The sequence below is a fragment of the Chaetodon trifascialis genome, chromosome 1 (assembly GCF_039877785.1).
Source record: "Chaetodon trifascialis isolate fChaTrf1 chromosome 1, fChaTrf1.hap1, whole genome shotgun sequence".
Taxonomy (NCBI): Eukaryota; Metazoa; Chordata; class Actinopteri; order Chaetodontiformes; family Chaetodontidae; genus Chaetodon; species Chaetodon trifascialis.
The window spans coordinates 11917949-11943238 of record NC_092056.1 but is presented as its reverse complement, the minus strand read 5'-3'; the positions used below and the strand labels follow the sequence as shown (position 1 = coordinate 11943238).

At 42.2% G+C, this 25290-nt stretch overlaps 1 protein-coding gene across 2 annotated transcripts in view; it reads right to left on the bottom strand.

The window, feature by feature from the left end:
* Window positions 1–25290, bottom strand: part of ankrd11 (ankyrin repeat domain 11) — a 100203-nt gene that overhangs the window by 44431 nt on the left and 30482 nt on the right. The window lies entirely within an intron of this gene.

Here is a 25290-nt window from a genome sequence, read left to right as displayed (position 1 = left end):
TCCTCTTCGTCTCTCTGAGCTAAAATCAAAGATTATGACTGAGAAATCTACAGCATGTTGCCTAGCAACCTACAAAAGAAAGCCACACTACATCAGATCACATGAGGGACATGTGCATGCCCATGCACACCCACACACCCACCCACCCACCCACCCGCACGCATGCACACACGCATGCACACGCACACACACACACGCACGCACACAATAATATGGGGTTTATGCTTCCCTGAAGCAAAATCCAGAATGACTGAAATACAGAAACACTTCATGTAGCTCAGTGTCTTCTATTTTCATAGCAGAGTAAACATGATAAACCCATTTTACCTTGATAAAGGGCAAGAACATATTCATTATGAACAACTCACAACTCTTTATTTCAAAAATCGTATTCTTTCTATTAACAGTGACAACCACAGTTTTCAAGGCCAAACTGTTGCAAGGCCTTTGATAATTTCAGTGCTATTTGGCATGGACAACTTCCTGCTAAAGCATGTTGCTAGGTGAGGAGAAACAAGTACTATATCATGTACTGAAAAACAGAACAACAACAGAGGGAGATGGTGAGAACAACAGACAGGCAAGCATTGTGAGGCAGACACTCCTCAGTTTGAAGATGGGTCATAAAGAGGGCCAGCTTTACACTTTTACAGCTGTAATGTTTACCAACACAAAAGGTTCAGTGCATAGTCCAGGGCAGCGTTGCTCAGCTCAACCAGATGTCATTTACTTTGAGATCCTTTCCACCTCAACGGTGCAGCTTGTTTAAAAATTAACCTTTTAGTTGAGAGGACTTTTCTTTTGTCACATTCTGCTGGTAGACTTACTCTAGCTGGTCTTCTCAAAGTTCAAACCTCAGTCCCCATCTGGACCCAGCCCATAACTGGAGGGATTGTCAAGTGGCGGCCTGTGGGCCAGATCCGTCCAACAGAATATCGATGAATTCAGAAATTGTGTGCATCTTGTGTTACTCACCAGTGGAAGAGACCAGTGATTGTACATTACTTTGCCAACCCCTGGCAAGGAGCCAAAATGTCTGTCATTCATAGTTCAGCCAGTCAACAGAATCAGATTCAGTGTTTCCTCTAGGATTTTTTTTTAGCTCTCCGGGGAGCCGTGACGGCATAAACACATGACACTTGACTGCAGATTTTACTTTTACAACCTATAAATTGAAAATTGCTTTTTAAAGGCTGACTCTGTGTGTGTGTGTGTGTGTGTGTGTGTGTGTGTGTGTGTGTGTGTGTGTGTGTGTGTGTGTGTGTGTGTGTTAACGCATGCGCTGTGTCTGTAACACCCGCTCCTCCGCTCTTGCTCAGCGCGTACACACTGAAGCCACCAAACATCATGTAGTTGACCAATCATGTGCGGTTTGAACGGAAAAAAAGTCGAGAGAAAAAAAAAACAAAAGCAAAAAAAAAAAAAACAAAGCGGCTCCCACTCCGGTCCTAGGCAGGAGCCGGCTCCAATCGTTCACTTCAAAGAGCGGTTCTAAGAGCCGTTTCGTTCGCGACCGACACATCACTACTGACTAGCGTCATCTTCATCAGCTGTCTTTCTCTTCTTAGAGATGTATGTGAACGAGCTCATCTGAAAATGCAGTCAGCAGTTACATCATAGCGTGTAGATATTAACTTAATGCTATTAATTAGTTTACTCACATTAGCCAATACTGAGTTGGTACCGGGCCCAATTAACTTAAACTAACTAACTTAAACCGATATGTTACGTAACGTTAGCTGGCCATCAATAATTTGCGAATGTCTATTTAACTTGTAAAATCTATTAGGCCCGCCACTCCTAAATGAATATAGAGGAAACACCGAGATTATTCTTCAAATCTATCCTTTCTACTCCATGGACCCACCATCAAACTGCTTGGCTTCCAGGCCGGACAATCCCCTGAACCGACACCATTGCACTGTCCGACCTGTGGGATGCAACTTCTCTGTGAATCACAAAGCTTGCCTATCAGACTCAAGAGGCCTTACTTGTGTTTATTTTCGTAGGCCAACTGTTGCACTGAGTCTCCAACTGTGTATTTTTGTTTGCTTCCTGTGATCTCGAAGAACAGTTTTTTGTTGAGATATGGACTTCACTGGTAGTTGAACTGTGGGTTGTGTATTGAGCACTGACTGCCTCCTCAGCCAAGGCCTGAGAGCACTTCCCAGTTAAGCATGCAGTTATTATTATTGATTTTCCATGTTTTTGAGGAATCTGTTCACACTGATATAGGTCCATAAAAATAACATTAACTTGTAAGAAAGTGAAAATACTAAACAATAAATGGCTAATTAGGCTATAATGCGTTATCAAATGACCTTACAGTGTAATTGGAAATCACTCACAGCATCCTGTTGCCCAGATGAATGTGGTTTTAATGTTGCTTATTTCCCTATCATTGTCATGGCAACTGCTAGAGAGTGTTGTGTGTTGATGCTGCTGAGTTCATACATTAACGTTACACCAGACAATTTGCAATCAGCTCCTAAATCGCAGATACAGGCCATGTCTCGTTTTTTTCTAGAACACAATTTCTACAACTAGTGCAAATAAACAAGGAATAAATATGGACTATCTGTCTGACCCTCGCCTGCCTTGGTTTTGTGCGTTGCCCAATCACGAGAGATGTGACATTAACTAATTAACTGAATTTTATTTCGTTAACACCAATTGTTCCAGACCTCTGACCTTGAATAAAAATCAGATGTGGACCTTTGAGTAATAAGTATGAGAACTCCTGTACTATAGGGGATCCTCTAAAGGCAGTCCACTTATCAGCATGAACAGGTTGTGTCAATGCAGATGATGTAAGACAGCTTCAGCCAGACAAGCCAACCTTCTGTACTTAAGAATTCATCAGGCTTAGCGATCAATAGGAATAGGCCCAGGCTTTGTGCTGCAGCTGCCGCATTGCAATAAAAGCCTTACTGGGCCCGACCCAGTAGAAGCGAACACTGATAAAAAGGCTGTGTTGGATTACCAGCAAACCCTTTCCTCTAACAGCTTCTACTGTAACACATACCTTAACTGTAAATTTCAGTCACATTGCTACTCATCCCCCGCAACCCCGAAAGGGATACACGGTATAGAAAATGGAAGGATGGATGGATGGATGGATGGATGGATGGATGGATGCATGGATGGATGGCTACTCATTATATTATACACTTTTCTTCAGTCCTGTGTTATGCTATAGCTCTAGCAGGGGAAACGACATAGAGGAGAAGCTGGAATGATGGTACATGAACGTAGATATTGCTGCAGTACACCAAGCTGTCCCTGGCAGTTCTTTTTTGTTACCCACTACAGGCACTTTCACATATCCACAGATGTATCTTGCAAGAGACCTGAGACGATTACATATTAGCGTGGTGCAACAAAGGTAGCCTCCCCGATACTAAGGGTGGGGTTGTCGTGTGGGAAAACATCACACTACACTGTATATGTGAAACACCGTCTCTCCTTAATGTGCGAGTCAGCAAACTAAGACTGTGCAACCTCCATATAATTTCATAATGAAACAACATTACATTTAGGATTCCTACTATGAGAAAAGTCAAGATGATTTTCCCCAACGCATAGTGAATGATAATACAAGGTACATATCATCAGTAACATATCACACATTAAATACTTTAAAGCATTTCCAAAAAAGCTTTTAACACAATATGTATAACGTCAAAAAGCAGACGCTACCTTTCCTGTTACTACAGTAATATCTCTAAGGTGAAAGAGTGACTGAGAGCCAAGCCATGACTAACTATCGACCTGTAAAAGTGACTGCTGCCTCTGAGCCTTGCAGTTCTTCTTTTCCCCCTGTTTGCCTCTCCTCTCTTCTCTGGCCTGTGACATCATCACCGCTCAAAAGAGGCGCTCTATATTTAGCTGCTCACACCCCTGCTGGGTCTCACTACTCTGTCAATGCCTCGGCCGAGCTCAATCTCCCTCCCTCCCTGCCTCAGATGGCTCATCTCTCCCTGTTAGCTGGGGAGGTTGGATGCATTTTTTTTCTTTAAAAAAAAGGGAATGATGGGAAGGGGACAGAGCAGGAGAGAAAGGACTAGAAAGGGACTGAAAGGAGATAAAGAGGAAGATGCTCAATGAGAAAGACAGAGGGGCGGGTTGGGAGGAAAAAGCAGGATGGTGTGAATAGCTGTGCTGTAAATCAGCCTCTCCATAAAGTCTCCCTGTGAGAACAGCTCACGTGTTGCCTCGTTACGCCACACTGTTACAATGTGTGCCAGCATGCTCACACACTTACAAAAAAAAAAAAAAACACAAAAAATAAGCCCTGCAGAGCTCTGCAATACTACACTGCACTCTTCCACTGCTGCTCAACGGTACATTATAAAAGACTGTGTGTGGGAGAGAGCATGGGGGAGGGTGCAGCGTGTCTGTGACTGGCATTTCAAACATCCTCCCTGCACAAAATAACATCCTGGGAAGATAATCTGTGAGCGTGTGACAATTTATTCAGGCTCACGTTTCTGCAGAGTGTGAAAGCCACTGAGCGGTAGAGGGGAAGTGCAGGAGACCAATGAGTGTGTACTGGTTACTTCTGCCTACAGACACTAAGCTAACAGTTTCAGCAACCACACCGCTTCATCTCATTTGCTGTTCCACAGTCACCACCTCACTGAATAGCTATCACTTCTTAATGTTTCTACCCAGTGCATTTTTTTGTTATCCACATCACTGCCCAATCTACCCATCCCCGCTTGGGGGGCAGCTTGGTAAAACTTGAGAGGCTGACACAGCGTGGAATGGGCTAAAACAAAATGCAGAAGAGGAGGGTATATGGTGTTTTGGAGGAGTGAGCAGGAATGCACCATTTGATGGCCCAGTTTCTACAGTTTTCACTGTTTCCTGTAGGCTCTGTCTGCAGGAGCCTGACGGGTGCAGACAAGTCATCAGGGTCACCATTGACTTTGCTCAACTGGCCTGACTAGCTGCGAAACTATGCTGTGTAAACTGGTGTTGGCATCTCTCATTCAGTTTCACAACACAGTTTTCATGCCACACAGACAACGCTGGTTTAGAACAGCCTGTAAGTCTACATTGTTTTGGTGTTGGTTGGTTTTGAGAAAAAACATTTTCATAATTACAACTCATGAGTAGTATCCCCTTTTATGTCATTTGTTGAGCAGGGTTGTGAAAACCAGTCCATGCAGGTAAGACTTCTCCTGAACAGAAAACACATGGAGGGAAAGCAGCTGGTCAGCAAACATATTATACACTCAACAGCTGTCAGACATGCTCACCAGCTACCGTGATGATTAATTTATATACCTCAGATGCTGCTGTTTAAAACCATACCACGAGGAGTAAGACCTGCTAATGGGGGGTGTTCGAACATTTCTGTTTTGGAGTAAAAACACTGGCTAGTTAAGTAGCGTTCAAGAGAAGTGGCAGTAAGTGGGGCGTAACTCAGAGGTTTGGCTGATCTAACTATTGTCGCACACATGACTGCAGCAAAGCCCTGGAAGATTTTTGGTCTTAAGAACACTGCACCTCCTTGATCATAACTTAAGCACACATGCCACAACCCTTACATAGGCATGGAAATCTTCTGGCTACAGCGAATTATGTCTAAGAACATCACCTTAAATCTCCAAATCCAAAAGCTTTAATCAGCTATGCATAGGGTGCACACATGTGTTATCCCTATACTGTCCTATACCCACCACGCTCAAACCAACAGTCAACAGTTTCAACAGATAACTGGCTTTACATTCCTAGACCCACATTTGCTGGCTCGTACACACATACATACACTTTACCCCCCTCCCAGTAATGTGGTAGTGATTGAAGTGGGAACTAGGGGCTGCACAAACAGGTGGGCACACATGCTGCTAGGGAGATTCATCAGATTATCCCGCTAGCACTCAGGGCTTGCCTTGATGCGCTGTGTGTATATGTGTGTGTTTGTCTGTGTGTGTAATACCCCTCTCTACAGGACAGGTGAGGAGCAGATCTGCCTCATCTCGTTCCTGATCATGTATGGATCCAGCTCCATTAGCACATGCCACTCCCAGATCCCCCATCCACCCACTCACTCACTCACTCACGCACACACAGATAAACCAACACCCTCCCCTTCTCAAACTACAAAACTGGGCTGAACACAAGGCAGTTGCTATCCACCTTATGTTTCCCAGCAACAAGGATGCACTCCACGGCAATGTTTTGTCTTTCAAGTTCCTAACTGTGCCCGAAGTGTGACCACCATGCTACCATTCATGCACAGGGCGTGACTGTCTGATTGTCGCCTTGTAGTCAAAATGAAGCAACTCTCTGCTCTTAAATGTATGCCATGTACGTACAAATGCTTGCTTAAATTGGTGTGTTACTTTTGATGCAACGACATTTGCACATGGATTGAATCACTGCTCTCACGTGAACCTCCATTTAGAGAGGGCTTGCTGTTTTCCTGCAAGCCTACAACACACGCTAGGGATGTCCTGATACAACTTTTTCACTTCCAATACGATACAGATATTGCAGCCTAGAGTACTGGCCGATACCGATATCGATCCAATGCAATATCAGCACGAATCATACATACTTATATTACTTATTTTGTAGTGTGGAATGTTAGAAAAGGCTTGATCAAGTGATGTTACTCAAACAGAGAACAATAGTCAGCAACAGTAGGTATGAGAAAAACTGACCCATTTATTATTAACCAATTGGTTACATAAATTTTAACCTTCAACAGCTTGCTGTGACAAGACCCCTTCATGGACTACAAGCTGAAGACTGTGCGCAAAACATCCTAAGATTGGCACACCTAGCTGATCCATAGCCTTTCTCATATTAGCAGCATTGTCTCTTAAAACGACATGGACCTTCTTTTTGTCAATTTTCCATTCACGCAGCATCTCCTCCATGCCGTTTGTGATGGCATCAGCTGTGTGTGAACCTCTGAACTTGCGTGCATGTAACACTGCTCTCTGCAATGTAAAGTCAGCGTCTACCCAGTGCGCAGTCAGGCTCAATAAGGACAGCGGTCGATGGTCTGAGCTCCAGATGTCGGTGGTGAAGCTAACAGCATTTGCTTTCTCCACATGTGCGGCAATACACTTTTGAACTTCTTTATGCATCTGGGGAATAGTTTTGTCAACAATGTAGTGGCGGCTAGGAATAATGTAGCGAGGCTTGAGGTGCTCAATTAAGCGTTTAAACCCGACATTACTCACCACCGACACGGGCTGGTCATCGAGCACAATAAACTGGGGTATCTTTTCTGTTATAGCCAGTGCCTTTTTGCCATCCTGTGGGAGTTTGTCACGCTTTGCAAATGTTTCGGCCAGCGTTGGTTGTTTGAGGGAGCCAGAGGTTTGTTGTTTCTTCGCCTCGGTGGTCTTGCGAAAATCCTCATGCTGTTTTTTGTGATGCTGCTTCAAATGCGCGATGAGGTTGGTCGTATTAAACTTTCCCGGTTCTGTGCCACCACAGGAAACTTGTGCATGACAAGTCTTGCACTCAGCTGCAACGTCTTTGTCCGAGTTTACAGTAAAATATTGCCACACAGCCGACATCACTTCTCCTACAGTAGCGCACACCCGTTGTTGTTGTTGTGATTACGTGGGAGACGTTCTATTGGCTGGATCCGGATGCTCTTATTCTTTGGCATTTGTTGTGGGTGGCACCAAAGTTAAGGTGCATTACCGCCACCTACTGTGTTGCAGCGTGAACCAGAGTCACCTATAGGAGGATAGAAGAGCTGGAGCGGAAAATGGACTGCTTATCAGAGCCCTTATATCGGAGATTTTAGATGCAGTCTGATAAAATCTGATACTCGTTTTTTCCCGATATCGGACCGGGACACCCCTAACACACGCACACACATTAACTCTCTAAACTTCCCAGTGAACAGTAATTAAGACCAGTATGCCACAATCACTTTGCATTTCAGAGGGGCACTGTGCCTAGGCTATGAATCCTAGTCACAACATCATTTAAGATAGTCACAGAATGTGACTAAATGGCCACAGTCTGGAACCCTCTAAAAACTATTTATCTACTGCAGATTCCTAGTAATTGTACCTCATTTGAGGTCTTATTTAAATTTCTGATAATATGACCTTGTGCCCTCACTAAAATCCAATACCCATCCCAATTTTCTATCACTTACTGATGGCAGATGAGTCAGGAATGGACATAAATACAACTCCAACAAAGCATTGCAAACAATGAAGTAAGAGCTTCTGTTTTTGGAAATCTCATCTGTTTCATTTGCAGCCCTTACAATGTGTGGATTATAGAAATTGAGTCAAAATAATGATAAAAACATTGTGCACTACTCCTGGCCAAGTAAAGGGGTTATAGATGATGTAGAAATAGAGGGGGAAACATACAAAAGAGGCATTGCTGATATAGTGCTGTCCTCTCTGTCCGCCTCAGGCCTCTGTGACAGGTGCTGTACTTTTTTTTTCACTGCTCTGCAGGACCTCATTTCTCTGCAGCTCATCCCAGCTGGCTACGTGAGGCACAGCACTGGAAAGTTGGCGAATACAATGCCAACTGGGCCACAGGTAAACTGAGCATGAGGTCACCATTAACATTTCTGCAGGAAAAAAGCCGCTCGATGATTAAACTGGAGCTTAAGTGGTATAAAAGAGAAACAATGAGCTTGTCTGATACCTACACCTTGGCTGAACTCAATGACCTGTTAGCGTGGGAGGAAAAACACAAATACACGTAGCGGATTGAAGAAACTGGCTTGCAGCTTTGCCACTTTAATTCATAATGGTTGGGTGGCAACTATTTGCTGATGCCAAAATTTAGTCTTCTACTGCTCTAGGACAAAAACAGGACTATGAAACTCAGGGGAGAGAGAGTCAGAAGACTTCCTATTGTTTATTTGATCTTATTCAGGGTCTGGTACTTTACATCAAACCAATACTACAGCCACAGCCAAAATGAACTCATGAACCATGCCACACGACAAAAACCACGAACCCCAGGCCAGCAGGAGCTAATGCAATATTTTCCATTGTAAGAACAAGGTGCCAATGTAGTGCTTAAAAAAATAATTTTGCTTTTACTGTATCTTGAAAATTGAGCATAGATCCATCCATTTCCATGTTTGTCGCATCACTTGTATATTTATGTGAGAGCATAAATTCCTTCCTCTTCTTTTTACCATGTGACAGGCAGGATAATTCACTGGCCCAATTCTGGCATTCAAGCACATGAGTGACAATTTTACCAGCATCCACAACCAACATCTATTGGATTCTGTCTTAAAGGAGTAACAGTATTCATGCAATCTATACTTCAAAATGTAATTTCCATATCAAAGCAGAATTACACAAAATTATAAATTGGAACAGAGTCACATTACAACAAATGCGAAAAACTGGAAAAATCTGAAATGGAATATCTGAGGATAAACTGTAATGGACAGCAAACATCCCTGCTGAGATGATTTGAGTATGAGCGGAGAAACTTCTCTTTGACTTCTCCCTTACATTTACAATAAAGCATTTCTGATCAGCGCTTCACTGCCTGCTTTGACAAAATGGTTCTATATTTGCCACTACATGCCTTGAAAGAGTCGTGACAGGAAAATGAAAGTAAGGACTGTAGGTGAGCTGTTGTCCATAGTGGAAGATAATCCAGCAAAAACAGGTTATTCATCTCAGTGGAGCATATGGCAGATGCTCAGGACAGTCAGGTGAAATGTTACAGGCTTTGTCTAAGACAGCCTGACAGGTTTGTTAGCATTTGCAACCGATAATGCTAACTGCAGCAATGGAAATGATCGAAGCACTGTTAGATGGGTTGAGCCCTGCTCCCTGGCAAATAATATATTTGTGACATGAACTGATCTATCAAAAATAACTCACTGATGTGAAATTATTCACAAGAGGTGGCAACACCAACTAAACCCCCACATAACTTCATATTTGAAGATATTCTCCTGTAATCACAAAAGGAAGGTACAAATATTATTGAACAAACTGAGAAATGCCAGAATCAATGTGTCTTGGAAGATTTCAATGTCCTGGACAAACGGGAGAATTTCCCATCAGATATGATCTGTGTTATGAACCCCATGTTCCCATGTGACTAATGGACACAACGGCTTTTGAAGTTTTGTCTGCGTTCAACAAGTGCGCAGCGGCAGACAGCCTCGAAACGAAGTGAAATATAATCCCTCCAGGCATTTGCGCACCGTCAATGTGTCGACTGAAAGTGTTTGTTTTTGGCTTTGACAGGCTCAGATTGTTATTTTAAGCGTCTGACAACATTATTAAAAGGGTCCCAACAGAGAAAGACCTCTGTGTTGAAGAGTAAGATCCATTTTGTTTGACCAGAAACAGCTATTATGTTGCTCTCGCTAAAGCCACCACATTCCATTTACGGAAACAACAATTTTATCATCATAAAACACACTTCATTCAAATGCAACAGAAACAAAATGAAACTCATCAAAACCTGCTTGGTTCATCTTTCAACTATTCCAACAATCACCATTATGGATTGGTTGAAATAAACTTTGAATTCTTGAATATCAAATATGAATTTTCACAATTGACTATATGGATTTTTTTTAACAATTCGAATATAAATTTGAATTAAGCTTTGTCGACAGCCCTAGCGCAAACTGCAATTTTCGACTGTTTAACATGAACACAGACACAAACTGGTGTACCTGGTGTAAATCTGGACCTTTTCTAAGATAATATACAAGCACACACATCTAAATAACTTACAGGCTGGATTTTCAAAGCTCTCACTCATTAGATGACAGAAACTGGTACCTACAGAAACTTAAGCAGCTGAAAAAGCCATCTTCAGGCCTAACATTGAGTGCAGTAATTTATATAAATCAAGGAGTTGTATTATTACGTTGTGCCTCTTTGTCCAACTGTATTTTGGGTGCTGAGAGTGAGATAGCAACGTAGTGCAACACAAAAACACCACAGATAAAATCACTTGGAAAAAATAAATATTGCAGATGAAAACTGACAGGTTGGATGCTTTTGTCTTGGCTTAATTTTACCAAATAACACTGGTGTTTCCAAAGAGTATGGTTATTGCTGACTGACAAAAGGTAAAAGACCAAATACAACCTAAAGCCCTCAGTGGGCAAGTTTCAAGCTTTATGATGTGTCCAGGAGCAGCAGATAAAGATGCAGGACAGAAAATAGACCACACCACACCTTTGATGTCTTATCTGAACACATCACTGTCACACAAACAAGCCACTCGCTCCTCATAAGCACACACACTCTCTGAATGTGAGGGCGGATGAGAGTGAGTCACTCTCCCTTCTGGCCATGAAAAAAAGCAATCTGTGGCAGAGAGACTTGGCTTCAACAAATCTGCTTTAAATACATAGTACTTTAGTTTCTTCAAATATTTGTGCACCCATTAATTAATTGATTGATCAGGATGGATTCAAATGTATAAATAGAAATCTTTGGTTATTTACCAGGAAAAAGTGATTATTTAAATCCCTCCGGTCATAACATCCAGTCAAAATAATTCTGTGGTTGGACGTGAAAATAATCTAACTTAGTAAATTAAAGGTTCAGTTTATAGGATTTAGGGGGATTTATTGGCAGAAATTAAATATAATATCCACAGTTATGTTTTAATTACCATATAATCACCTGAAAATAAGAATGTCTAACATTATTATGAGCTCATTGTGTATACAGAGGCAGAGGGTCTACTTCCACGGAGTCCGCCATGTTGCACCAGCATGGTTTTATAGTAGCCCAGAAAGAACAAACCAAACACTGGCTTTAGAGAGCGCCCATATTGTTTTTGTGTGTTATTTGCAGCCACTGTAGGGGAGAGTGATGGCACTACATCTTGCACACTGGACATTAAAGGTTTTTTTTTGACCAAACCAGAGTGATTGCTGGAAGACTAGAAAGGCGCAGCAAGAAGGTTTCGGTGAGTTTTATTCTGCTTCTGTCGAGTTCGAATAAAGAGTGTTTTAAAATGACAAAATTGTTGTTCTGTAAATGCAGTCTGGTGGCTTTGGCGAGAGCAATAATAGCACCTGTTTCTGGTTAAACCGAAAGGATCTTACTATGTCACAAAAAGGTCTATCATTTGTAGGGATCTTTTCCACAACGTCATCAGACACTTTGAGTAACAATCGGTGACAAAAGCAAACACTTTTAGTGGACGTTCATTGATGTTTCACAAATGCCTCGAAGGATTACATTGCCGGCTATTCTATGGCTGCAGCGCTTCTTGATCAGTACTGCACCAATTTACAAAATCGTTGCCCCCATTAGTCACTTTCACCCATTTGTCTGGGACACTGAAATCTTCCAGGACATGTGGACAGGTGTGAAAAACCCTGCCACAAACATGTTACAGGCTTACTGGAACATTAGTAGTTAGATAGTAGTAGTAGTTGTAGTAGTTGCCATCTATCCAGGAGACTACTGCTATCAATGACAATCAGGATGTTCTGCTGGACCTAAAAGCAATGCTTCATACAGTTCAGTCTGGAAATTTCAGTCCAAAAAGCACAGATGCAGAGAGAGAAAAAGACCAGCTCTACATCTGGCGATGCAATCCAACAACATCATACTATGATGTCTGGGACTGTCAGTTAAGGCCATGTCCACACTGAGCCTGCAAAATATGAAATGGCATCTTTTTCTCCAAGTTCTGGCCCTTCCATCTGCAATTACGCCCGTAATGGTGCTTTCTGAGAATAATCTCCAGAGCAGACTGATCTCAAAATGTCTTGTATTGTGATTTGGATGGGAAAATTAAGCAAAATGGTGACAAATGTCTTTACAGACATTGTGGGGTGCTGTCTAACAGTTATAGGAAGAACCCAACTTTCTGTTGCCTCAAACTCTTTGTGATCTTTCCATTTGAATGCTGACAGAGCCACTCACACAATACAGATTTAACCCGATGTCTAAGTGCATTAGCACAGGAATGACTGAAGAAACCAAAAGCAACAATTAATTTATCCAAGTAAAAACTGTTCTCTCTTGGCTGATATGTCCCTTCAGTACAAGAATCAACTGCAGATCTCCTCTGAAACACGACAAACTGCACTTTCAAAAGCTACATGTATGTGTGAGGCACATGTCGGTGTGCATGCTTCAGGACACATTTCTGTGCACATCCATGTTCTAGCTTCAAAGGCTGAGAGAAATAAACTACATTTGCTTGGGATAGACAGGATAATCCAGTGGAAGTCGGTATCAATAATGAGGCAGTTATGCTTTTCAGTGTTAACATGGTGAGATTCAGGTGCACAACAGCAGACAAAGACAACAGTAAGTGAAACAGGCATATAGCCATGTAACACACTGAAGCTGCACTGTAGTTGGTACTTCAAAGAAGTAAAAAATAATGCATCCTATTTTAATGTGCAAATAAATAGGGTGTTTTAATGAACACTGAATGTGTAGGTAGATGTGGCTGCCAGGCTAAGAAGCGGGAAACAGACAATAAGGGAAAATTGGGACAGTGTATGAGGATGACACAGGGGAATTGACATAAACAGAGCAAGGACAGGAGTGTTTAAGACTGAGGCTTTTGTCGACAATCTTTGAGATGCTCTGAGCTGCAATAAATTCAGAACAGAAGAGCAAACCACCAGCTACATTTGGTATACATTGTGTGTTGGTTTCCCCAACAACACTTCTAAATATAACCCTCCACAACTGGAGCAAATGTTGAATAATGAAGCGCGGAAGGTTTTGGAAAAGGAAGACCTCACTGGGAAAATTTGGCCAGTGGATCTAAACAAAGTATTCAATATTTTTTATATGCAAGGCTCACAGCCAAACACATGGGAACATTAAATATGCCATGATAATCCTTACAATGTGTACCACTTGTTTATTAATCTTTATGTTTTTGAAATTTCCCAACTGTGTGTCAGATAATAAAATGCTTCAAGTTTATGAACCACAGTATTGACTCCTCTGGGTCTCTAGAACTACTGGTACATCAACATGCACCAATCAGTTACACAAACCAAGGGCACAGAGGGTTTCTTCTCAAAAATGCAATTTTTGCATTTCTGCCTTCTCAGTGGCCAAGTCAAACAGGAGATGTCGTGTCAGAGCTGGCAAGTACTGTACAACACAAACGCTGTGGGAGCCTGGCAGACATCAGTGCAGCGGAAACAAATGAATTTCATCTCAAATTCCTGCAACACAACCTCACACGCACACCCACTGATTCTTACTCTAAGGCTACTGAAAGGTCATTGACTGGCCTCTAATGTGCCATGTGGGGAAACCTGTGCCATCATCATCTGTCACTGTTAGAAAAGTGACTCACACTCACACTTGTACTTGAATAATTTTGGGGAAAAAAAACTTCTGAATGAAAACAATTCTGACTGAAATTCATTTTAACTAAGGATGCACTGATCCACCTTTTTCACCTCCGATACCGATATCTAAGGTTTAGTAATCAGCCAATACCGATCCAGAAAAACAGCGCTGAATTACCTAACAAATGGTATGTTTCATCGTGTGGAAAAGACTGGGATCATTCTTTTGTGCATCAGACTTGACTTAAACATTTCTTTCCGTTTTTTTTTTTGTTTTGTTTTTAAAAAAAACAAACAGATATAAATGTACTGAGTTATTTATTTAATAACTATGCACCAGTGCAACAATCTTAAACCAATAGCTTCTCTAGTTTGGTCAAACAACATGTAAAAGAATATAACAAGTGTAACTGGTGCAATTAGGAATATAAAAGGAATACAAAGTGTGAAACAATCTGTCTCCCACTTGCAACGGCATCACTCACAGAGCTGTGATAGAAGTCCCTTGTTGACAACCAGCTGCATTGTATGTGCAACACAGCCTAAACTACGCACTCTCATGCTGTCCATTGCCTTTCACATGTTGCTGGCATTGTCCCTCAGAATCACGTGGACTTTACTCAACGTATGTCAAACACTTCCTTCAGGGTAGCTGCAATCGCGTCACTGGTGTGTGACCCACGGAAGTTTGTAGCATTGAGCATTGCACTGTGTGGCACGTAACTCATCCAGCCAGTGTGCAGTTTAACTTAAAAGTGACATGAGACATCCTCTCCGTGATTTTTGTTGCCTGCACACTATAAGGTTTAAATTTTCCGCCTCTTCCCTTAATCTCCTTCAAAGTTAGCTGCATCATACCGCCTCCTTTTGGTTTATTCAGTTCAATGAACTCAGCGTGCTCCCTGAAATCTCTGTAAGTGCTTGATTAAGTTGGTCTTGTTATACCTTGACGTTTTACCACCGCCCCTCGGAACATTTACTGCACGGGTATTAAAAGTAGCCATCGAGTTTGTTGGCTGAGATAGTTTGAAAAAGTTCCAGATAGCTGATCCTGTCGCTCGCTCTATTTTGAAAGCAATGCGGTCCACATTATGTGCGCATGATGCCACTCACAGTGCCTATAGCATAGCTTTAGACAATATATCGGCCCCTATGTATCGGGTCCATTGTCACCGATACCCGATCTAGAATTTTCTTCAATATCGGGACCAATACCAATACCAATATCGGATTGGTGCATCCCTAGTTTCAACACAACCCAAAACATTTGTGAAAAATAGAAGATATAAAACACTTACTTTACTGAATTTGAAAAAACAAGCTTAGCTACCCGTTTCCTCGTTAAAAACTTCTAAAGCGCACCTATTGTGTTAAGTCAAATAAACAGTCACCCAAGACTTCTGTTAAAATTCAATATAAAACCATTTAAAAGACGGCATTTGATAAAGCATGAAGAAACTGGCCTCTTTGGTGAAACGATGAAAAGGGCATGAGGCTTGTGGCTTGTGCTTGTCAATGCAGTGCCATTAAGTTTTAGCCAAAGGTCACAAAAGCCAACTCTACCCTGAAAGCAAGAAGGGCAAAACAGGGGATGTGAGTCGAACACAGTTCTGATGATCACTATGTTGAGAACAGCTGAACTCAGACCCTCCTGGGGTGTCATTTGGCATCTGCAGACGATGATGATAGGAGGTGGAAACTGGAGGAGGGTGACTTTAAGCAGCTGACTTAAAAAATCCTGAAAACATTTTTCAGATCAGAGGTCAGCTTCACGAAAACCCTGTGTTCCCATCCCCCACACACTACTCCATAAAACACACACACACACACACACACACACACACACACACACACACACACACACACACACACACACACACACACACACACACACACACACACACACACACACACACACACACACACACACACACACACACACACAGACCTGACACTTTTCTCCCCCAAACAAAAGCTGCCCCTCAAAGCTCCTCCCCTTTGCCCCTTCCTCTGCTTGACTGTGGTTCTCCTGCTCTCCTTCTGTTATGGTTATCTACATCTCTGAGAACAATAGGGCTGAGGCAGTGGAGCCCAGAGAGGGCTGGAGAGGGCCACAGATGTCTGTCCCACCACCCACCCCCATGCCACATTCAGCTCTCACTTCTGCTGGTAGACTGCAAAGGGGAGACAGAGTGTAGTGGATGGAATTGGTTGTGGTGGTGGTAATGGAGGGGTGGTAGGAAGGAAAGGAGAGGGGAACTGAAGCTATTGTTACCATATAGCAAAAGATACCATGAGTTCACTGGCCAACAGCTGCTGTCTCTTCTATACAGACATGGAGGAGAGCAGCCACTATGTTTACAGAGAGAACAAGGTTTCAACTCAAAAACTTGGAGGGTAGCTAGCCACTCTAACAAGAACATGGTGGCAAGTCTTTGGACACCATATGAGGACCTCTTCTGTATTAAACATGCCATGCATTACTTCTATACTCATTCACACAGTGAGCTTCCCTCCTCATCAACAGACAGAGCTGGTATTGATCTTCCCTCTGGGGTTTTCTTTTTACAGTCTGCTGGTTAGCAGAGAGAGCGGGGAGGGTGTCTTCCAGAAACTTTACTCAGCAACCATTGATTTGCAATTAAAACAGGACCCTGCATTCCTCCACCAACTCTGTGACTCAGAGGACGTGCATAAACATCATATTTTCATGTGATTCCGTGACCTAAACACCACTGAAGGACAAAACAAGACCAAATGGTGGCTGCTATAATTATGGGGAAGCTGTGATACTGAATGGAAAACATACACATTTCTTGAAAAAGTAAGGATAGACCATGATGCACACAGCTAGCTAGACAGTCAGTGGTTAGTGGCGAGCAAATGTTGCCAGTAATTGGGTTTTCTAACACCTACGTGTATATATACCTTAACATCCAGAAGGCTATGTAACACTGAACAAAGCATATACATCTGGTCTCATATCACAAAAAGATTGTCAGCCTAATCAAAATTCAGAGTGCTTCAAATGATTTTCTTTTCACGTTTACCTGCGCGTTGTTTACTACTGCATTGAACAGCCCTTAGAAAGTATCACATTTGTTCCTTGTGTTCAATGGAGACCAGATTTTTACCATTGTAAAACTATTTTTTTTCCCCCATGGCAGATGCAAAATGTTGCAAGGGGGAGTGACTGTGACAAATTCAGCATAGGATAACATCACTTGCTGAGCAGCATGGTCACAATCAAAGCACCTCTGAGCACACAAGTACTACTGCATACTAAGGTTTAAAAAAGTTATAAAAAGGGTACTGTATATAGTGATGGGAGTCTGTCTGTGGCAAAAGGCTTTTACCAAGGAACCAACAGCAATTATATGTTTGCAGGTGAAACCTTTACCACTGAAAGACAGCCAGAGCAAGAAAGTAGGAGGTTGAGTGGCTAAAACAGTCAGCAGCCAGTGGATTTCACAGGGTGTGGTGACTCTATATCCCAGAAAAGGCAAGACATTCCCGGGACAAACAAGCAAAGTACTGGTTTGGCTGAGAGAGCAGACAGCAGACTGTACCAGAGGGAGAAAAGAGCTGAAGAGAGACAGCAGAGGAACAGAGAGGACCAGGAGTTCCAACATGTCGGCAGGAGCCATATGTCAGCACAGTTCAGCACACACACGGTCTGTAAGGAAAGGACTGCAATAGCAAAGATAGTCTCTCTCTGGTTTCTGTCTGTACATTGCATGTACCTCCTATCCCCTAAACCACACATACTCCCACTCCGCTCCCTTCCTTCTACTCTACAGAGAGACATGCAGGTTGGAAGAGGAGGGGCATGAGGATGAAGTGGCGTGGGAAGGGTTAAGTCCAAACAGATCCATCTGCTTCCTCGTCTGTCCTCCTGGCTGGCCGCTGGCCCCAGCCCAGCTTTTATATAGCCTGTAGCCTGACGCAAAGCACAAACTCACACACAACTGGACAGCACACACCAAAACCACAATGGTAATAGGTTTGAGCATTTTTGCAGAGCTTCTTTTCAAATATTATATAAGTCTATATATCTATATCTATCTATATGGGGAGAGAGAGAGAGAGAGAGAGAGAGAGAGAGAGAGAGAGAGAGAGAGAGAGAGAGAGGAAGGCAATGTTTTCCAGATGGCCTTTAACAAGATCCTCATGCCCTGGGCCAAAGACCTGGTTAATAAATTTAATTGAACACCTGAGAATGTCTTTAGCATTTCACTTTATCCATACTAAACAAACGATAATCAAAACCACCTATTTTCAACTTGGATACAGAGAATGTAAACTACAGCACTAGGTCTGGGCCAATAATGAGAGAACGATAACGATATGTCTCGCGATAGACACGTCATCAATATCAATATAAAATGCGTTTGATAAAGCATTCGATAAAATTTTTTTTTCTTCGTTGGAAGAAACCTGAAGTTGCAAAGCGAGGTTGGTTGCATGAACAAAGGCACTCGCTCTCAGGTAACTGAGCAACGTAGGGAATAATCGCTAATCAGTGAGAGAGACACGATAACACGCCAATCATGTAACATTATCAAGTTCGGTTGCGCCGTGTCGTTGTCACGTGTTTGTTGCTCCGCGAGGAGTGAGATGAGAAATAGAAAGTGAGCGCTGCAGTGAGCGAAGAAATTGTCGATAGAACAGGGAAAGTCAGCTCGCCAGTATTTTGGATTTTATAAGTCGGACCATAGTCAGACCAATGTGGTCTGTAACTTATGCAAGACTTTCGTCCCCACCAAGACCGGTAAGACCACCTTAGCCGTGCTCACTCATTGGAGCGCAGCCATATTCACCAACGTCCGCCAACCGCAGCACCACCGCACAAGCAGCAGACCACCATGCAGAGGTATCTGCTTCAGTGCCTGATGACAAATCATCTAAAAGGCACGAAGACGTAACGGAGGCAGCGGCATATCATATAGCTTAAGACATGCTTCACTGAGCACTGTGGAGAAGCCAGGTTATAAACATCTCTGACACGTGCTTTTTTTTTCTTAAACACACTTGCAATAAAAATATAATTGAATAGTTCATGTATGTTTAGAGTAAGAAGAGTGACTAAAGTTGTTCATATGTCTAGGCTGGTTTTATAGTTCAGTCAGTGTTACTGTACTGTCTATCATGTTTGTTTGTTTGTTTGTTTGTTTGTATGTTTGTATGTTACAGATGTCAAGTCTACCTCAGTTTCTGCTATGTTTACAAAACACTGCACATATTTGAAAACATTTTATTCACCAGAGGGTGAATCAGCTTGTGAACTTTCTGCACTAAACCTGCAGAAAAAAAGTTCTCAGGTTTCTCTCTGTTTACATTTTTACACTTTTTTTACATTTATTATTTGAGTGTTTTCCATGGTTGTGTTGACATTTCCTTTCTGCCTTGATAGCTGAGGGGATTATAATCAGAGGAAGGTTAAATTTAAAATAAATATGTTTAAATTGAATGTATTTTTCTCCTGGTCCTTATTTTAAATAGGTCATAAAAAATATCAATAATTATCGATATTGACCAATATAAAACACTTATATTGCAACAGAGTTTTCAGCCATGTCGCCCAGCCCTATACAGCACCCATTGTCTTTCTAGCAGACATCTACTGATCTACAAGCCTGAAACCTCCCCAAGCAAAAATACATCCGTTAACATCGTATTTGCAGGATATACAGCTAGCAGGCTAGCTTAATAACTTGCCTGAAAAGCTTAAATGTTCATTTAAGATGTGAAATTGTGTGGATCATCGTTTGACATTTGTCCTTAGCTGGTAAACCGCAGTCACCAGGGTCAGTTTGTTTACATTGTGTCTCTGCACTGCTGCACACTCAGCTGTCAAACATGTACAATGACCAGCCCACTCAGAAGCCTAGAGGCTAAAACAGCATTACCAATAAATCCAACAACATTTTTCCTCCTTTCAACATTTCAAAAGTGTACAATAGAGGACAATTTTTGCAACACTTACATGCCACTGACATGCCACTTTTCATAATTGTGTAAGACAGTATGGGTAAACTAAATGATTGAGCAACCAGGCTCACTTAATTCAGATATGCTTACACTGATAATGACTTTACATATATACAACAATCTGTTTGCAGTGTTTCATAACAGTTGGAATAACTGGAGGATTTGTTCTCTGATTATGATGACATTAAGAGTACACGTAAACACTGAATGTCATATACATCTAATTTTGCTGGAAAAACACAAGTCTCCCAACTGCACAGCTGTGTCAATAACTGTGCTGACTAATTTGACCTCACCTATACGTTCAACATAAAGTGAGAAGGCTACAATAGGAGAAATAAGTTGAGGGATGGAGTTAAAAAAAAACTCTGCATATGAACACCATTTCAGTGATGGGCCTTCAACGAAATGCATATACATGCCTGGACCCATCCATGCACTATGCACAGCCGGACAGCTGCACGGAATCAAAGGCAAGAGCATAAAGGGAGGGGACAACAGCGTGCAGTGCTGCATACACCCTCATAAAAGACAAGGGTGTCACTGACAGGAGAGGTTGTCTGAATGAACACCTGGTTAGGGAGAGGCCCAGACCTGCCGAACCCACACAGTTATGCCACCGTTCTATTTAAACAACACAACAAAGAGACCTGCTTCTATACAGTATAATGTACCAAAATTGCTATGATGAAGTTAATATAGAAGAACTTGTTTAGCCTGCTGACATTGGGAGAGAATAAGAGAGACACAGAGAGACAGAGAGGGGCGTGCAGACTTACAGTATGTCAGACAACAAGGTCAGCCCATCCCGGGAGAGGTGTTGGCTTTCTAACAGAGTACAGCTACTTGAAACCAAGGTCACTGCTCTGTGGCTGTGAGAGGGACAGGAGAGTGGGGCCAGACAGGGACAGTGCTGCCACATGGCCTTTGTATAGGTTTGATGTGTTGTGCAGGCTGAATGAATGTGTGACCGTGTGTTTCATAGGTAGGTAGGTAGGTAGGTAGGTAGGTAGGTAGGTAGGTAGGTAGGTAGGTGTGTGTGTGTGTGTGTGTGTGTGTGTGTGTGTGTGTGTGTGTGTGTGTGTGTGTGTGTGTGTCTCAGAGAGAGAGTGAGAGAGAGAGAGAGAGAGAGAGAGAGTGTGTCTGTTTGCGCATGTGTGAGCCTTCACCTTCAGATTGATGGGATTCAGATCACTGGGAGAAAATAAACAAATAAATGAACAAATAGCATTCAGGACTGAATTTCCTGAAACCAGATGCCTTCCTGACATAAACAAATCAGTCCATTATCGCTGCCATTAGGGCCAGAAACTGTAGAGATCTTAGTTGCTCTCTGCACTCATTCAGTCTTTAATAGCCCTTTGCATGGTTTTGACTGTCTTCCTAGAAAAAGAGGCGTACAACCAGAGCCGAGTTTCCTGAAGAAACCTGACACACAAACATATAGTTAAGTTCAGCAATTCAAACTAGCGGCTAATTGAAGACGAGCTCTTTCACACTGATGTGGACACTAAACTCTATAAGGCAGAATGGGCCCCATTGTTATATCTGCCCACTGTCTTCAAGTGGACTGCAGCACTGGCAAGGCAAAGAAAGAATGATGAGAAATAATAGATGCTTAGCTATTACCTTTATAAAAATATATAACTTCAGTAAACATGCCACTTTTCAAAACCTGTGACCCCCTCGAGCAGAAAGCTAATCTTTGTTTGGCCCGCTGTACGTCTGGAGAGTTACTTAACGTGTTATTAAAAATCCCAATGGTACAAATGCCATCTTACTCTTGTAAACTATGTTGACATATCTGTGAGATCCGAGATCAATTGAGAGCTGGAAAACATGAATAAGATTTGTATTTGTTCACACCATCAACAACACCCGACATTTGTATTAGTGCACAACATCCACTGAGGCTGGATGAGGGCTGTTGGATGCGGCTGGATGAGGGTTACAGGATGGACAAACAAAACCAAACAGTGTAAGGAGGGAGGGCTACTTCAATGTTATCTTATCCTCCCCCACCTTGGATAAGGGCCTAGCAGCTCTAAAATTAGCCATCACATCTAAACACAGTCTTTGGTGTAGCAACTACTCTTTGATGGGAACTTGGCTCATGGCTGATGCACTGAAAACAAACTCAAGCCCATCTCCAACTACAGAGATGAAGCCAAGATAGTATACAAATGCAAACTAGAGACACAGTCCTTGATGGCCTTCATTTTTAAATTGGAACCATGTGGATGAAGCTCTTGTCAGAAAATGACATTGAAGGAGCTCACTACAACAGCAGAAAAGGTATAGATCATCAATATTATGTGTAGGGTATGGGAATAACATATTCAGCAATTTTAGCCCAACACTATTATAATAATATTAGCATATTGTGTGAATGTTTTTTATCAAGAAAAAAAAAGCATTCCAAGCAAACATACTTCAGGAATATCAAAATAGGGTGCACAGGTTGCCTAGTCATGTTGAATGCATACCAGTTAAGCCAGAACAGTAATATATAATAAACATTTATTATGAATACAATCCTCCTAATCTGTACTTTACTGCTAAAGTAACAAAAAAACTAGACTGCCATGACAAGAGTTCTGTGAAGATGAATTAATCATTTGAGTGAGAGCCACGCTGCGAAAAGAAAGAAAAGGAAAAGCTGCAGTGCATATATAGAAGCGATGTTTAAGATTAATTAGAATCACAAGAAGAGAGGGGAGCAGATGTGACTGAACAAGGAGACTGTGACATGAAACAGGCTATTTTTTAAAAAAATGCAGGGTTCCAGTCGATGACGGAATAAGTAGATAGTGGAATACATGGCAATTCATAGACCACCAACATTATAAAGGAGCAGTGAGTCTAAATCAGTCTAACCATCAGGTACAGATCCTGTTTGTGCGTGCGTGTATTAACATGTACTTAAGCTTGTGGAAAACAGTGATTGGGAAGCAACCATGACCTCCCAGGAAGAGTAGAAAAAAGTCTTGATGAAAGCAAACCAACATCCTGTGCTCATGGCTGTACAGTGACACTAGATTCAATAGTAGATACTGGACTATTCTCATATACACATGTTTAACCACAATATTTGTGTTGATATTTAGACAACACGAGGGGCTTACATGTTATGAAAGAAACATTCACAGTATCAAAATTTGTTGGTCCTTCTTCGTCTTTGTTAATATTGCCAGTTGGGTTTGCAATGATAGGTGGCTTTTATGGCTCTTATACACAAGTTTGCTTAACACTGACATAAATAACCCAAACCCTGAAGAATAATAAAGAAGAAAAAAAAATGCCCACTTACTGTGTGCAAATATAGTATGAACTACAATAACTGTAACAGCACTGTGTCTATTTGTGACAAGCAATCCAAGAGACAAAAAAGTGAATATTCTTCTGCCCTCATCATAGGTACGCTATTGAAATATCTTATAAATTTGAATAAAATCAGAATAACAAACATATGTTGTGGACACATTATCTACTGAATGTGGTAAATGGGAACATCAATACTGCTCATACCCCTAACAGCAAATGTCTTCTGGTCCTGAGTTGCTTCCCCTCTTTATCATTTCCCTGCTGAAATGCTTTTTGGTCTCTCAGCAGTGAAATTCCCACCTCTTCAAACGAAAAAATAAAGAAACAAAGAGAAAACCTTGGACTCAATACTGCAAGATGTTGTACATAAAACTGCCGCCATGCACTGCTATTTATCCTTTTCACTCTCACGCCTACAAATTACTTCTAGTCACACAGAGTGCTAACTGGTCTGAACCTCCATTACACAGAGCACACTGGCCTCCCACTCCCACCCTACGAACAGTGGCAGACTGCCAGGTGGGGAAGAGCGTGTGTGTATGTGTGTGTGGTCGAACTGCACAGGACACAAAAACACTGAATTAGGGAGTACTTACAAACCATCTCACAACCTGTCAACCTTGAGAAATTTGACACAGAGGTCTAACACTCCTCAAAAGAACTCTAACCTTCTATGTCACCACTGGGCATGCTGATGTGAAACCCTTGGGCAAGCAGTAATGCATAGTACTGCATTCCCTTGCTTCCCATCTCCCTGAAACTGTACGACTTACAGCAGACCTCAAATTCCTCTGCCTAAGATGTGAGCTCCCTGCCATTCAGTTTGCTATTAGCGTATTTCACCGCACTCCACGCCACAGTGCCTCGCCTGTTCCCTGCAAACAGACTCCTTCTATACGGCATCAGTATGCAGTCTGCCTGAGGGGGAGGAGGAGGAGCAGCAGAGGGGAGGAAGAAGGGAAGGCTGGGAAAACAAAGCCTCTATAGTCGTCTCTCCAGCCGGGCCAGGCCGAGCCGCACTAGCGGGGGCAAGTTATGTAATGTGACTGGCAGGGCCCACTTCCCTGTTCAGAGCTGCTGCACACACTAATCCCCACTGAGGAACAAGCCCTGCTTTGGAGGAGGAGGAGGAGGGGGAGGGGGAGGAGAAAGAAGGGGAGCTGTGAGGGAACCAGTGGCGAAGGTGTGATTACAAGAATTTTAGCCTTTCATCTGCACCAAATCGAACACACAGATGCCTCCCATCTCAGCTCCTTCGCTGAAAGATAACAGTCGGAATGATATCAGCACTGCTGATGGCCAGCCACAGCTAGAGCTGTGATGGAGGGATTCTTTCTTACCACTGTGAAAAAGCAGCATATCCCTGCAGTTTGGCTGTTTACAGGAGAATTTGTCAAGTAGAGCCATCATGATAAATCCAACACTGAATGTCTTCTGTGATTACGCATTTTTCCGTGTTGAAATCAGTTAATGGTGTTGGTTTAGTTAGCGTCCACTGTCAGTCCCATGATGCCTTCCAATGAGTCTATGACAGATCAGAGGTTGTGTTCCTCACAAGGCATTTGAGTGAAAGCTCTGATCTCAAATGCATTGCACAATGGAATAACATGAGTTTGAGCCTATTCTGTAAATAAATAAATAAATAAACAAATAAATAAATTGTGGTGATAACTGTAATGATCTCAACC